The sequence below is a fragment of the Trachymyrmex cornetzi genome, unplaced genomic scaffold (genome assembly GCF_001594075.2).
Source record: "Trachymyrmex cornetzi isolate Tcor2-1 unplaced genomic scaffold, Tcor1.1 scaffold83, whole genome shotgun sequence".
NCBI classification, from domain to species: Eukaryota; Metazoa; Arthropoda; class Insecta; order Hymenoptera; family Formicidae; genus Trachymyrmex; species Trachymyrmex cornetzi.
This window is the reverse complement of record NW_017300169.1, coordinates 1,356,476-1,372,736: the sequence shown is the minus strand read 5'-3', so window position 1 is coordinate 1,372,736 and position 16,261 is coordinate 1,356,476.

Below are 16,261 nucleotides of genomic sequence, written 5' to 3'. Positions count from 1 at the left end.
AGTAATACGATTAATCAAATTCTCGTTACCATAATCGAAAGCGTTTAGATATTAAGAGCCATCGTCTATAAGTTCCATAAAACGGCGAGCGATAAAACCGATCGTCATATTTCTCACGAAAGTTGTATCCTTGCCGAAGGTAGTTTGTGAAGAGAAAAAAAAATTGTGTGTATATGTGTATACGTATGTATGTGTATGTATGTATGTATGTATGCATGTATGAGTGAGTGTATTCGTAAACAATTAAATGATGTTTCGTCGATGCGAACTTCGACGATATTTGACGTTATGATGATTTTAATTTGTTTATAATTGTTTTTCCGTCTGGGGATAAAGAGCAGATCTGTGATCTCTTGCACCCAGACAGCATAAGTTATAAAGACGTCTTTTATAGATACGAAATATCTTTTAAATACGAATATATAAAAATATTTAAGGCCAGTAGTCATCGTCGGTTCTTATATTTAAGATCATCTTAAGTACAATTTTAAAATGTCGTAGGCCAATCATAGAGTTGCATTAGCACCTTAAGACTTAAGATCTTAAAATAAGAATACCGGCCTAAAAGATGTCATAAAGATGTTTTTTAGACATGCGTGCTGTCTGGGCAGCATTTTGTATGCAAGAAGGGCCGAGATGAATTATTCGAAAAATATAATTACTTTTGCAAGAAACATCGATGATGTTAGTATTATTTTTTTTTTTCGAGATTGATTACGCAAACCGATTTATTCGTTTATTTATTTTGTGTTAACGTTGGTATTCGTCGGGTGTTAACCCGCCAGCTTGCCCGTCATTTTTTTAATATACTTAATGTATAAGAGAAATTTGAAGAAAGGTGAAGAAAAAGAAATGTTACATACAGCGTAGGCAACGAGATATTAAGATCGAGAGATTCGTATTTTTTATGAAATAAAAGACAACTTAAGTAACATGATGTGGATATGTTTGCCGTGATCCTCGACCTACCCCGAACTGTTTCCACCAAACGCGAAGAACTTTCTCGTTAATAAATATAACGTAATAGTAACATTACATAAATTTTCTATTCAATAATAAGTGCTTTCCATCTAGGCTGCATTCAGCAGAAAAAACTGATCAGTTAGCGTTTACCGATTCGTTAATATGATTGGTTTCTACACTTAGATCTAGCAAAGAATTAAAGGCAAGAACCAATCATATTAAAGAATTACTAAGCACTAACTGATTAGTTTTTTCTGAACGTAGTCAATGACACAAGTCGATGCAAACGTCGTTCTATCTTTTTTTGTATGTCATGAATAAACAAAACGATGTTTGTGTCGACTTGTGTTATTAAATAAAAATCATCCAATGCTCAATGTAACAAGGGTTGTCGTTCACGCGCGTAAAATATAATTTCACGTAAAATGTACATCTACGTGTATACAATGTAAGCTATATAAACTATGTTTTACGTGTCTATGTAAACAATCTATGAATCATCGAAGTATCTATGTTCATTATCGTTGCATCAAATTGAAGTTTCTATTTCGATTTATATATTTTTATTTATCAGTAAAATCAGATGTATTGACAATCATAAAACTTGATTACTTCTCTTTGAATTGTATTATCCAGTTCATAATAATTTATATATTTTACATTGTATTGTCTTCGTGAAAAAGATTTATGTAAATTTAACATAAACAATGTATAAATATTCCATATAATTTTGAAATAACCAGCTTAAATTATAAATTAAATTTCGGCAACCCGAAATATAACTGTATAATGTATATTACTGTAAAATGAGATAACTTGGATTCAATTTTTTAATTTCCTGACAGCACGCATATCAAAATTGGGACATAAGACGTCTTCAAAACGTCTTAAGAGATGTTTTTAAAATTTGGATCAATTAAAGAGACGTTTTTTTTAATTTGGGCCAAAAAGTTACCCTATTTTACAATATATTATATATTTACATTTATGTTATTAAGTAGGAAGTTATAATACAGCCTTGGCCAAAAATATTTTAAGATTTTATTAATCATTTCAAGTTTTAGCTCAAAAATCGATTTAAGGCATTTGCTGTAAATTATCCTTTGTTTCAAGAACCTTTTAAACTTACGTATAATACCGGTAGCCAATAAACAACAGTAAAAGAGAGAGAATTCCAGAGATGAATGAAAAAGATATAAGTAATAAATGGATGATAAATGAATAAAATAATCCAATATTTTTGACAAAGGCTATATTATGTAATGTTACCGTTACTCAGTGTTTAACGAGTCGTTTCGCGCATAGATCATGCCGAGATTTTGCATCACGCTCACTTCGCTTTTCGCAATAGCGGATTTTCGAAGCGCGCTCGGTGCGGTGTTTCCGTTGAATCGTAGATGAGTTCCCGCTGAAAAAAATGAATGAACTGCGGCGACGCGAGGGAGAGGAGCGGTGGAGTTACCGACTTGGACAAACAATCGGCTAATGACATGTAAATATGGCGGAGCTAATCAAGCGGCTGTGCCAACAGGCCACGGGAAGAGACGCCGCGACCCGCTTCGCTCGCTCGCTCGCTCGCACGCTTGCAACATAGGGTGGAAGGGACGGAAGAGGGTGTCCGCGATATACCCCGATGCTGCGATGCAGCAATGTATTTGCAAGCCCGACCTGCGCACATGCGTCGCGCGCGCTGTAGCAACGCGCGCGTACATATTTAATGGTTGCACGTTAATTGCGCTCTGTTTGCCCATTCCCCATTCTACGCTCCATCTACACGTCCACCCACATTCTCTTCACCCTTTCCGTGCCCGCAATTCTCCTTTGTTAGCGTGCGCCGCGCCGCGCCGCGCCGCCGCGCGTTCGATTTTAATCAATTCACCTCGGGCACCTACTACAGCTGGTTCACGCTCGAGATCCCACGGAAACCTACTTTTGGTGGCGCATCATCGGACGCAGCCATTTCCGAGAGCCGCGTTTACGTTGAACGTTACGGTAACGCAGATTTTCCGCGCCTCGCCTGTCCGGTGAATGTCGTGTAATCGCGGGGGAGGGTTATTTTCGATCGTCCAGTTATTTTTGGTTTGGGACAGCGCGACGCGACGGGAAAGTGACTGAGGAACGGGGAGAAACTGTTGTCCCCGGAAAATACATATGAAATAAGTTTTGCTGAAATATGTAAATATTAGGTCTTGCGGATACATAATGACTTTGTTGAAATCTAATTAAATAATTATATTGAACTCAAGCTGGTAGAATGTCAAAATCTTTTGTTACTTTATCATAGTTTTTGAGTCTTCTACGTAGTTATCTTGATGGTCCAACATAATTATTTTCAGATTTGTATCTATCTAAATTTTTAGATTTTTTTTAGCAAAATCGGTTTTTTCGTGTACTGATCTGGAAATAATTATGTTGAATTATCTAAATGATTATATTAGACGCTTAAGCTGATAGGAATATTAAAACCTTTTGCTGCATTATCTTAATTTTTTATCTTCGTAATTATCTTGATGGTCCAATTTAATTATTTTCAGATCTATATCGGTCTAAACGAAAAGAATAATTTTGCTGAAATATCTACAAATTTAGATACAGTTAGATTCAGATCTGAAAATAATTTTGTTGGTCCATCAAAATAATTAAGAATCTCAAGCATGATGAGTAATGCTACAAAAAAATTTTCACATTTTATCAATTTGAGCATTCTACATAATTATTTTGACGGTTTAATACAACTATTTTCAGATATAAGATCTGTATCTGACCAAATTTTTATGTAGTTTAGTAAAACTTTTTTTCATGGCGATACGACAGAAATAAGCTCAAACACGCGTTGCAACGAGAAACGTTCATGGTTTACGAGATTCTTCAATCAGTGGGCCTTCTCTGAATACTCGATCTTTCATGAATTAACGAATTTTAGCTGATATCGAGCGGTCCACTTAAGTTAACTCAGCTACCTCACGCTCAATCTTTCTTTTGTTGAAAAATTTCGTAAAAGAGTCTAAAATATATGGTTCATGTTAATTGTAAACGGTCGCGAATCCGTGCCACGTTGAATTCACGGTGGCACAGAAAAACGTAGAAGCTAACATATTATTGTTCAAAGTTCTTTAATTATCTCGCTTTCTGCAGCAAAAGGAGTGAATAAGGAAAATGTACTTTTGTGTCAATAGAGAAAATGAGAAAGAAAGAGAGAAAGAGGAAGATAGACGGTGGGGGTTTCTCTACACACACTTTTTATGTCAGTTTTGTCCCTCCCCCCTCTCTCTCTTTTTCTTTCTCTTTCTCTTATTAAGGCGTGCTTACTTTATGAAACGAACGTTTCTAATTAGAAAATTCTTTCGAATACATTTTCCATTTCATCCTTCTTTCCGTACCGGAAAAAAAGGAATAAAGTCATCGAGTTGCCCATGTACGTTTCATGTACAGTTCCTGGTCATATCAGAAATTAGATGCGCGGATTTTGTTATTGAATTTGAAAGACCAAAAATAACAACTATTTTTACTTTTATATATCTATCTAAAGTAGGATTTTCTTTTTTGTTTAGACATTCTTAATTAATAAAGTTACAGTTTTGGTAATACTCTCCTATTAAATATTTATTTATTTTTCTAAAATAGAAAGATATACGTTATTAATATTTTGTTAAGCTATACTATGAGAATCTTAATTCTAATAACAATGTTACGTAATATTTAAATTAAATTTCAATATATGACAAATAAATAAAACAAAATTTCTATAAGAAAATTCGTCCTCTTGCAATTATCTCTTCAACTACTAATAGATTCATATTTTTTTATTTTTATGGACATTTTAAGCGATGAGTGAATTAAAGCATTTATTTTATTTTCTTTACATATTTTAATCGATTACAATAATAATAAATGAATTATAATACGATATAAATTTAATTCTTGGAAATCAATAAATTGTAAAAAGTACAGCTACTGCAACCGTAAAATAGTTTGTTCAACTATGGGCATTAATTTATTCAACTATGTACGTTAGTTTATTTAACTGTGTGTACATAAATTCTGCTATATATAGTTATGTACTACAATTTATGTAGACATAAAACTCGTGCAGTTATCACTTGTATAGTTATTACCTGTTTTTCTCTAATTGTGAGTGTAATAATGCATTTAATAATAGGGACTATACTTAATTTTCCTGGAAAATTATTACGTACTTTATCCTAAGATTACAAGATTATGATGTTTGTAGAGTGATTTCTCAAGATTTCCTGTTTCGAAGCTTATCGAAAAGAAAACGTCACAGCATCCGGCTGAGATAATTGAAAAATATTTTCTACACTATTAGAAAGGAGCAATATAGTAACCCAATGCTTTGAGTTAATTATCGTTTTGTTATTTTTAACTTTCATGTACGTCAAAATCTAAATTTTCTATAGTTGGTTTCAAAGTAAACACGTCCACAATGACATATACAGTTAGTAAATAATAAACTAAAGTTGAGAATCAAATTTGATAAATTTTTTTATTAAATTGTTTAATTGTTTTAGTTAAATTAACGACATATTGAGTAGAATCATTAAAAATCATTCAAATTGAATATAATTTGACATTATGAATGTAACAGTAAAGGATAAATTTCAGCTACTGAACGCGACTACAAAGTATAACTGAAAAAGAGGCGTGATTCTCGTAAAATTCCTTCCACACATATTTGATTTTCGATCTCGTAAGAAGCGCACGAGTGGATCACGCAACGCTTTGAGAACGAAAGATATTACTTTTGTGGAAGGGAAAGAGCGATTGCGAAAGTTTAGACGCGGTTGTGATCGAATTTTTCCATCGCTTCCTCTTTCCTCATTAGAGATCGCGTTACGCACCCATCAGATCTCAACATTAATTGTCCGTTAAGCGGATCGAAACGCACGTCATTGTTACGCTAGGGCCCGCATTAGGGTTGACGAGCATCTCCCCGAAGCCGCTCACTGAGAAACAAACAAACGCCATTCACGACGGGTAGGGTGGGATGAAGAGAGAGAAAGAGAGGGGGGGGGGGGGGGGTAGGATCCAAAGAAATTTTAATCAAGCCGCTTTGCGTGTGGGTGGATGCGTCGCGTGTTTGTATGCGTGCGCGCGCACGCCTCCAGTTCCGCGGTAAATTACACATACGGGGTTCCATTACCGGACCTCGTTACTTCGGAATCGAAAGCCTCGGCGTCTCTCCCGGCCACCACGGTGCTTTCCCGAGCCACGAGGAATCGATATCCTTTCGATAGAGCGCGGGCTATCGGGCATCGTTGAGCGAACGCTCGTCGACGGGACGCGAGCGCGAAAGTTACATCGAGAGGGGGAGAAACCATCGTTTGCCAAAATCGCGCGAAAATTTACGAGTGATAGAAAGAGAGAGAAAGGGAGTTGCTTAAATGCCGATCACATTTCCCGATGAATACGTTCTCCAAATTATTTAGCGAATTTAGTATACATAGGTACGATGCGAAATAACGCTCGTCCTGAGGAAGGTGCGGAATTTCTCCCGGTAAAGAAGGGCGTATCGGCCGTAACGGGAGAAAACGAAGGCGGAGACAGCTCCCTACATCCTTTACAATCCTTTAACGATGACACATTACTTCCGAGCCTTCCCGATGGTCGCAATTCCGGCTACGTTACTGTCACTTAGCGAGCGGAGTCACGAATCTGTCTCGAAGGAGACCGACGGGTAATCTTCTCTCGAGATTCGCCCTAAAGGCGAGGAAGGAAGACTATGAAAGGCTCGATATATATTTGCATTTATTTTTTCTTTATGTTTGGATAATTTCAAGAGACGCAGAGGCACTCACAAAAAAATGTAATATATATTTATTTATTCATAGGAAAATATATCACTGCTTTAGTTAAAAAGTGATATAACTCAAGAAACATGATAAATCTTGGACCGATATTCATAGTCGGTTATATTTAAAACTGTTTTAAGTACGGTCTTAAGAAATCGCGAACCAATCAGAGGGCTGTATTAGCATCTTAAGACATTACTTAATGTGGTCTTGAAATAAGAACGGACTATGAATATCGGCTTTATATTGTTTTATTCTTTTATTGTGTTTTCTTCTTTAGTTTTTATTTTTCTAATACATTATAACAACTGTACTGCTATCGCCATTTGTGCATTAAAATTTTTTTTTCATTCTCAATAATCTCGTTATTCTTATAACATATAATAAAGTTATTATGTTTTACGATTTTCGAATTGTTACCATAAATAAGTTAGTAAGTAAACATTATCCTATCAGTTATTAAAAGTAAACTTATCTTCATAGAAAGTCGTCTCAACTTAAACAATTTTTTAATAATTGTGAAACAAAAATGACAAAAATAACATTGGATTATATTGAGAATATACTCTTGCGGATATTATTTGATTATATAGTTAATAATTTTTTGTCAAATTGAAAAATAGTTTTTCCTTTTTTCTCTGGAAAATTTAATTTTTTTAGTTGTCACTTTTGAAGTAAAAGAGCGATATAATATAACATCTATAATTGTTTTTGAGAGAAATATTCATGTCTCGTAGCGTTTTCTCTTCGCGTTGCGTCGGTTTTATTTCGAAACTGAAAGATCCCGCAAAAATTGTTAAAAGATATTGAGATATCAATCTTTTTTTCCCCTCATATTTTTTCGCGATTTAATATCTTAATAATTTGACCTAATTACTTTATATATAAAACCTTTCAGTTGAGTAAAATCCGCTTTATTTGAAATAAGGTGAAATTGAATTAAATTGAAATTAGATTACGCGGATTAATTTGCGAGAGGCCGCTTTAATAGCTCGCGATTTGAAGAGGAACCTCTCAGATTCAACTCTATATTTACGGGAAGCTTTCGCCGCGATTTTTTGAATTCACAACTCGCAATCCCGGAGTTCGCACGTATATTATTTTTTTTTTTCCAGCACTCCGTGCCAGAGTCCTTCGGAAAGAGTGCTCGCTTACCTCACGCGCGGCCATTGCAAATTGCGAGGGATAGCCAAGGTGAGAGCATACCTGTAACGTCTCGAAGCCATTTGCGAAGTTTTTCTGAGGATAACCGCGCGGGGCTAACGGGGGAGGGGGGAGGGGGAGGGAGGTGAGCGGAGAAGGATAAGAGCGACCGTGGAGCAGATAAGGGTGTGGGTGGAAGATACGGGAGTCCTTAGTGGTGTCGCCGTCGTCGTTGTCGTCCTCGTCGTCCTCGTCGTCTTCTCTCTTTCCTTTCTCTGGTGCAGGCAAGCGCGACCGATGAGACGTCCGGAGGACTGGCGAACGGTTAGTTAAGGAACACGAGAAAGCACTTCTGGATCACTCTCGGTGCTCGCGTCCCACCTCCGCGAGCAACGTCTCGGATGCGGAGATACGATCGACTCCTTTCTCTCTCTCGCTCTCTCCCCCTCTTTCTCTCTCTCTCTCCTCCCATAGATATCATCTCGTGCATATAATACGTCAATTTTCACACCCTCGTCGCGTCGCCTTGACACGCATAGCAAAAGATCCGTCCTCTTTATTATTCTTTAACATCGCTTGCGAATCTGGCAAAAACATTTACTCCATTTCATGGACTTAAGCTTATGGCATACGATACATTCTCATGCTTCCTTCCGTTTTAGTAAATTACTAGAAATGCTGCGTTCTGTGTGGTGCAATCTAGTAATTTATTAAAATACAAACAATCCAGCAGGAAAAATGCATTATGTGCTGTTATAGGTTTTAGGTTGCGTACTGCCATTAGAAAGGTGAGAACAACATTAGTAAGAGAACATGAGAGTATCCAGGATTTTAATAGCAGGAGAGGAGGGGTGGGGGGGGGGGCAAAAATTTATTTTCATACAAAAACTTATTAAAACACTTGTATTAAATCCAATCTTCTAGGACCTTCGGCGAACTTTCTTATGAATAACGTGAGAGCCGTAAAATAAGCTATACATTATTTTTTTTATTGTAAAAATTTTCATAATATAATTATTCCTTCTTGCGTAAAATTTAGGGGACGAGGAAAACAAGCGCCTCTTCTGTCCTCCTCCTTTTGCGTACATTCGTGTAAGAGAGAGCAATTAGACAGAAATTCTCTTCGTTGCACAATTGAACCAAAGAAATCATCTGACCAATTATTGTCCTCTCTTACTAATGTTGTTTTCACGTTCCCAATGGAAGCGTATAGTCTATTATGTATACTTCTAAATCGTTTGGATGGAAAATTAAGCCACTCTTGAACAAAAGTGGCAGATTTTTATTCTTTTTTTTTTTTTAGAGTAAGATTTCACTCTTTTGGAATAAGATTCACTCTAAAGGAATGGAATTTCAGTTCTTTTTTTGAAGTGAGACCTCATTTCTTCGAGTGATTTTTACATCAAAAAATTTTATTCCAAAAGAATAAGTGAAAATTTGCCACTCTTGTTTAAGAATGAAAATATTATTTTCACTCTTCTTTCAAGACTGGCTCAATTTTCAGTATTTTAGAGCGAGATTTCACTCTAAAAGATTTAAAGAGTAAGTTTAAGGCCGCAATATTCATAGCTCGTGTTCACACTCTCTAAAACTTTTAGGCCGGTATTCATAGTCGGATCTTATATTTAAGACCGTCTTTTAAGTACAGTCTTAAGATACCATAAGCCAAGAATAATACTAGCATCTTAACATTACTTAAGACGATCTTACTTTAGAGTAAATGTCACTCTAAAGAGTAAAATCTCACTTTTAAAGATTGAAAATTGAGCCGTTCTTTTTCAAGATTGGCTAATTTTTCACTCTTTTAAATGAGGCTCCACTCCAAAGAATTTATAGTGTTTCAAGACTATTTTAAGTAACGTCTTTAGTTGTTACACTGCTCTTTGGGAGATATTTATAGTCCGTTCTTATTTTAAAATCGTCTTAAGAATGATGTCTTAAGATACTAATACAGTCCTCTGATTATGATATCTTAAAACAGTTTCAAATATAAAAATCAACCATGAATATCGGCTTTTGATTAGTATGACATCTTAAGATTGTACTTAAGACAATTTTAAATTTAAGAATGAACTATGAGTATCGATTTATATATATATATATAATAAAGATTATACATATATAATGTTTGCACAAGAGAGGAGAGTCAAAACATAATCCTATAAATAACTTTATTCCTCGCTCTCGCTTTTATCTTCCATCGTATCTCGAACAATACTTCCGAGGAGCTTCCGGGGGCACGTTATCCCGTTACTGGTGGACAACGAATCGGCATTACGCGAAATTAGATATCGCTAAAAATCTACGATGCAATTTTCAAGATTCTATATTTGCTGACAGCTACTGTAGCCGAAGAGTATACCGTCAAGTTACACTGATAAATCGCAAAGAGTGATCTCTCCGTTTTCTTCCTTTCTCTCCTTCCTTTTCCTCCTCTCTCTCTCTCTCTCTCTCTCTCTCTCTCTTATCCTCACCGAAGAATGATTCTCCGAAGAGATTCTCCGACGGGGAAAGTACACCTTCGTATCATCCTTTCTCGTTCTGCCTCGAGTTTTTCTGCTGCGGCGGCTTGCGCCTTTTTCGCGCGAAACCGAACTCAGAAGCGATGCATCATAATCAGGCGGTCAACTTACTTAGTCTGGAGTGCTGCGCGCTTAAGTTAATTAGCTAATTACTAATTTTAATCGGATGACGTATGCGCATCTCGAGGGATACAAGCAAACCCTCTTAGCTAGGGATAGCTCACCTCCCCCTGCCACCCCGCGCGCCTTCACACAAATGCACCCTCACGCACACGACTTCTCTCTCTCTCTCTCTCTCTCTCTCTCTCTTTCTCCCTCCCCCACTCCCTTTCACCTTTCGACTTCGCTATCCCCTGTCGTATATGTCGGGGTACTGACGGGGCAATCCCACGGTCTAAGTAATTTAACTAAAACTTCTCGGACATTTTTCCACCATTTTCGAGCATCGAGACTCTCTCTCTCTCTCTCTCTCTCTCTCTCTCTCTCTCTCTCTCATTCTCTCCTTCTCCTTTTCATGCCGATATGTCATGCAAGCGTTCACTGTTAGATATCAAAGGAGTAATTGGATATCATATAGAATTGGTGACCCAATCCTTTCAGTTAAATAACATTTTGTTATTTTTAACTTCCATGTATGCCAAAATGTAAATCACCCATTTCTGTAATTGAATTGCTTAGTTTCAAGTAAACAATCCTATTAACGTATGCACTTAGTAAATAATAAATTAAATTTGAGTCCAATTTGATAGATGCATTTCTCGAATGAAATCGTTTAGCTTCATTGTTTCAATTAAATTAACGACATATTGTAGAAGCAAGGCGACCCCCCCCCCTCTATATAGAAATAATTAAAAATAACTCAAATTGGGTATAATTTGACATCATGAATTTAATAGTATTCATTTGCAAAACACACAACTTTTCCCACCTTGTTGACCGAATATAAAAGTGAACTAATGCAATTCGCGTATGAGAAGCATTGTGGACGTAGAAAAATAAGAAACATGAAAAAAACGTTATATTGAGATACTTACAAACGTAGTTAGGTACAAATCTGAAAATAATTTTGTTGGATTATTAAAATAATTATGCAGGACTCTCAAGCATGACAGTAATGCTGCAAAAAGTTTTGACAATCTGCAACCAGCTTGAGTGTTCTACATAATTATTTTAAAGGTGCAACAAAATTATCTTTAGATCTGGATCCAACTAAATTTTTCTGTAAACCCGTTCTTTCCGTGCACATTTCGCAAAAAATTCGTCATAACTATGCCGCGCCTAAACAATAAAAGAACGGGACCTTTAAAGCGAAATATGCCAAAAAGTGTAAATTCTTTTAATAACGATGGATCAGATGCAACTGATGTTGTTGAGCGAAACGTAGACGTTTCGAAACATTTGAATATCACGATTTTCGTAATTCTCGTATTATTAGGCGAATTACTGTTAAACGCTGCGAATCCCAATGGGAACTACTTATTGTATACCGTATACGAATTTATCAAAGCGTTTAAGCATGGGAAATATTACGAGACCACTGAAACAGCCGGCATGAATTTTGCCACACGGTGCAGTGGCTTTACATTAAGCGTTTCATTGGAAAATTGCTCATACATATTATATATATTACATCATACGCTCATATGTTTTTCCGTAACTGTGTGTGTGTGTGTGAGAGGAGGCCTTTAATATGCATCAGAGCATACCATGCGCAAACCAGCGTATCCAACAGAATTCGTTATTGATACCAATGTAACTTTAACGCGCAGCACTGCGTCAGGATCTTACTTTCCCATGGCTGCACGGGGACACGACAAGCGTAGCGAGATAGCGACCAAAAAAAACAAGAGAGAGAGAGAGAGAGAGAGAGAGAGAGAGAGAGAGAGAGAGCTCTGATCGCGACGGCGAGCGATCGGGAGCGAGGAGATAGTAAAATCTAGACTCGTGCGTCGTTAACGAGACACGGATACGATTACAAGGGGATAACGACCGCCCTTGGAAAAACATCGAGGGGGCGGAAGAGGGAGAGGTGGGGACTAGACCGCTGGACATCGCGCAGCGCGCAGTCTTTTATCACCGACCGCGCCGATAATGCGGCCGTTGTTAACGCGGCCGAATCCAATATCTGGTCAGCAAATTGGCAGTGAGGGCGGAGAGACGAAAGAGAAGGAGAGACGGGGAGAGGAAGCAAAACGGAAAAGCCGTCCGCAAACAGTTGTTATTAATAATATACAATATGCTGGGGGGCTCCCCCCGTATATCTGCCGTAAGCTTCGCGATATCCGGCCGCCACTTACGGCGCGCGTACAGGAGGAGAAACGTTGCCTGGCTGCCGCGCTTCGCTAATGAGGTAGGAATTAATTAATCGGGGCCTGCGTGAACCAACAGGGAAAAGGGATGGAAGAGGAAGAGGGAGAGGATGATCCGGGATAGCCCTCGGAGCGGGGGATGCTGCTGACGTATGAGTTTCGTCGGGGATTCGCCGCACTCTTTCTCGTGGACTCTCGATGGAGCCTTGCAGCCATCAACATACTGAATGGAGCATGGAATTAAAACCATCTTGGTAGACGCAAAAAAAAGAAGGAACGATGTGTAGATAGTAGCGACTCATGTAGATCAAGGGCCATAAAGTACTTAATTAATTTTGCTTTATGAGTTAACATTTATGTTTAGATTAGTATTATTTTACATAAAATATATAAAGAAACTGTATTTATTAATTTTATATTATATGTAATAATTACGATTTTAATCATTATTTATATAATATGCAGCGTTAACACTTATAAGTTAAACCTTCCGTCTGCAATCTAAATCCTTTTTTTTGCACAAACAAAATTTTACTCTCAAATTTCTCTGAAATAAAAGTGGATGGATTAAATAAAGATTTAAACACACATTTGAGTTAAAAGCTGCTTATTTGGTAATGTAATAGAGATGTTGTGAAAGTATCCCCGAATTTCTTCACATTTTTTGAAAGCATAATACAGTAAACAAATTTGGGCTAAACAAAAAAGACCTAGATTTCAAATGAATGAAGTACAAATATGATCGCAGAAGAAGATTAAATAAAATTTGAATAATAGAGGAAATTCCACGCCTATATTTAATATTCTCTTTCTAGGTCCTTCATGATAAAAGATCAAAGATATTTCACCGCACACTCTGTCCAGTGCTATACTATATCCTAGTAAACACAAACTAACAATACATCAATGTTATAATTTCACATTGGACAATATAACACATGTTGTACGTGACAGTTAAGTACGAAACATTGTTGAGTATGAAATTATAATATTGATGTGATATTGTTAGTTAATGTTTACTGGGATATCAATGCTTGCTCCATTGTCATTGTTCCAGTTTCATTGCTGTGATTGCTGATCGAGAAAGAATCGCGGAGAACGAATATAAGAATATCATCCTAACATGTGTTTTAAATAAATGAAAATATAAAAGTACACACACAATGTATACACGTGTATACAAATATGCCCATATAAATCTCTCGAAGGTCAAACTAATCAATGCCACTTATTGAAGATTTTTTAATTTTTGTATATTAGAAAAAAATGTAATTAGTAATTGTATTTTATTATCTTATTTTTATACTTTTATAGTTCTTCAGTTTATGATTTTTAATAATAAATAACATTAGATCGATATTTGAATAACTCAACTGATAAGTAGAAAAGTAACTTATTTGATCTAATCTAGCCCTTAATGCTTAATAATATTTCAGTGTAAATTTTTATATAACACGAAAAGAATGGTTTTGTTGAAATATCTAAAAAGTAGATAAAAATCATAAAATAATTTTATTGATCATGAGATTAAAATAATTACGTAAGACGTTCAAACTGATTGTTAGAATATAAAAAATTGTACATTATTCTTTATACTTGACTTTTCTATGTAATTATTTTGATAGTCCAATAAAATTATTTTTAGATCTTAATATCTAGGTAAATTTCTAAATTTTAGCAAATTTCGTTCTATCCGTGATATACATCTAGTTCTGTAAACTGCGCGTCGATTTCATTTTCAGTCTTGAAACACAATCTTAAACTGACATTGGAATATACAAATTAATTTAATAATATTGATATTAATAAGTCCCTTAAAACACTAAAGAACCTATTACAAACAATTTATAATTTACACATATAAAACTGAATATGTACATAAATTTACACTAAAAATATTATTCAAGCACTAAGATCCAGCTTATTGTTAGATCATTAAGGCTTTTGTTATTCATTTGTGTATTCACGTTTGCGGATATTTAAGACGCTATTTACAATTTATAATTTTTTCTTCATTTCTTATTTTACAAAGCTGATCAAAGAGTTTAGCTGTCGAAAGATTTGTATTTAAATAAGAGAAACGGAGAGGACTCGCGCCTAATTTGCGGCACGTGACTTTTGGCCGAGGATTCCACGATGAATTTTTTTCTTTGACTCATGATACCGAGATAGCGGCGCGTCGTCTGTTCTCTAATTAAATATCTCGACAATTAGTAACCGTAGATAACCGCTGCATACGCACTCCATAGTGTGTTACACATCGCGTAGGCAGCTTCTATCCGTTTCGTTAACGAGGCAGATTATTCGCGTCGGTCCGACTGACAAGAAAACTAACGAGGGTGTGCATAGGAAATGGTTTGTCGTTTGCATGCCGATAGCACAGCGGCGTCCTCAAACTCGAAAGATAAGTGCATCTGTCAACGGCGAGCACGGCGGCGGATTCTTTTTTCCCCAGCTTTGAGAGCGAAAGCGCTCGGAGGGTCTATAATTTACTCGTTAACGCGTGAAAAAAAAAAAAAAAAGAAAAGACGAGGAAATATGTCGTATAATTCTGGAACTTGCCTCGCGAATGGCACATATTCTGGAGAATATTTATCCGTATAATGGACTGCCTCAAAGTCACTTTAACCCTTAAATGCTAGCACGAATAATAGCGACGAAAAATTGTCATAACATTCAGGTTTAAGATAATATACAAAAATTGAAAACTGGAATATAATAACAGCGTAACTAGATTTAAGTTATTTTCGGGAATTAAAAGATAAAGTTTTGAAAAATTAAAAAAAAAATTTTTTTTAGTGTATCCTCTATGTAAATAATGGTTTTATTGAAACATATAGAAATTAGACCAGAAAGAAATACGAAAATACTTTTATTGGACCACCTAAATAATTTTATTGGACATTCAAATTAACAACTAAATGTCAAAATACTTTTTACGGCATTATCATAATGTTTGAGCATGATATTTTTATAGTTCAACATAATTATTTTCTGATTTATGTCTGGCTTTTTGTATACTTTGACAAAATTGTTCTTTCTGTATATCGATTAAAACAGTAATACAGTTAATAATAAATTATAACGTAATTAATAAATAATTTTCAAAATTTTATAATACAAGCACGTAGATATCTCTCTGAATCTCTATTATGGCTATCTCTATTACAAGAAAATTTTTAAACAAATTCACATTATTGTATACATAACATCTCGCTATCGCTCGTTATTTCACTTTGAATAATTTCACGCCAATTTAAAATTTGAACAAGAATATATTTTCTCGTATTTTCGTTTATTCAACTTTTACGCATTTATTCTGACAACGGATGAAAGATATTGAACAAAACATGATCGATCATCATAGCTTGCGAAGAGCATAGACAGTGTCTCAATGTGAATTTCAGTTTCGAATTGCGTTTCAAAACGTTCCGAAGTTGCGCGCATGCCCGGCGGCCATGACAGCTTCGTAAGGCGCATCGGATCGGAACGTAGATCGCGTTGTACGTCGGAA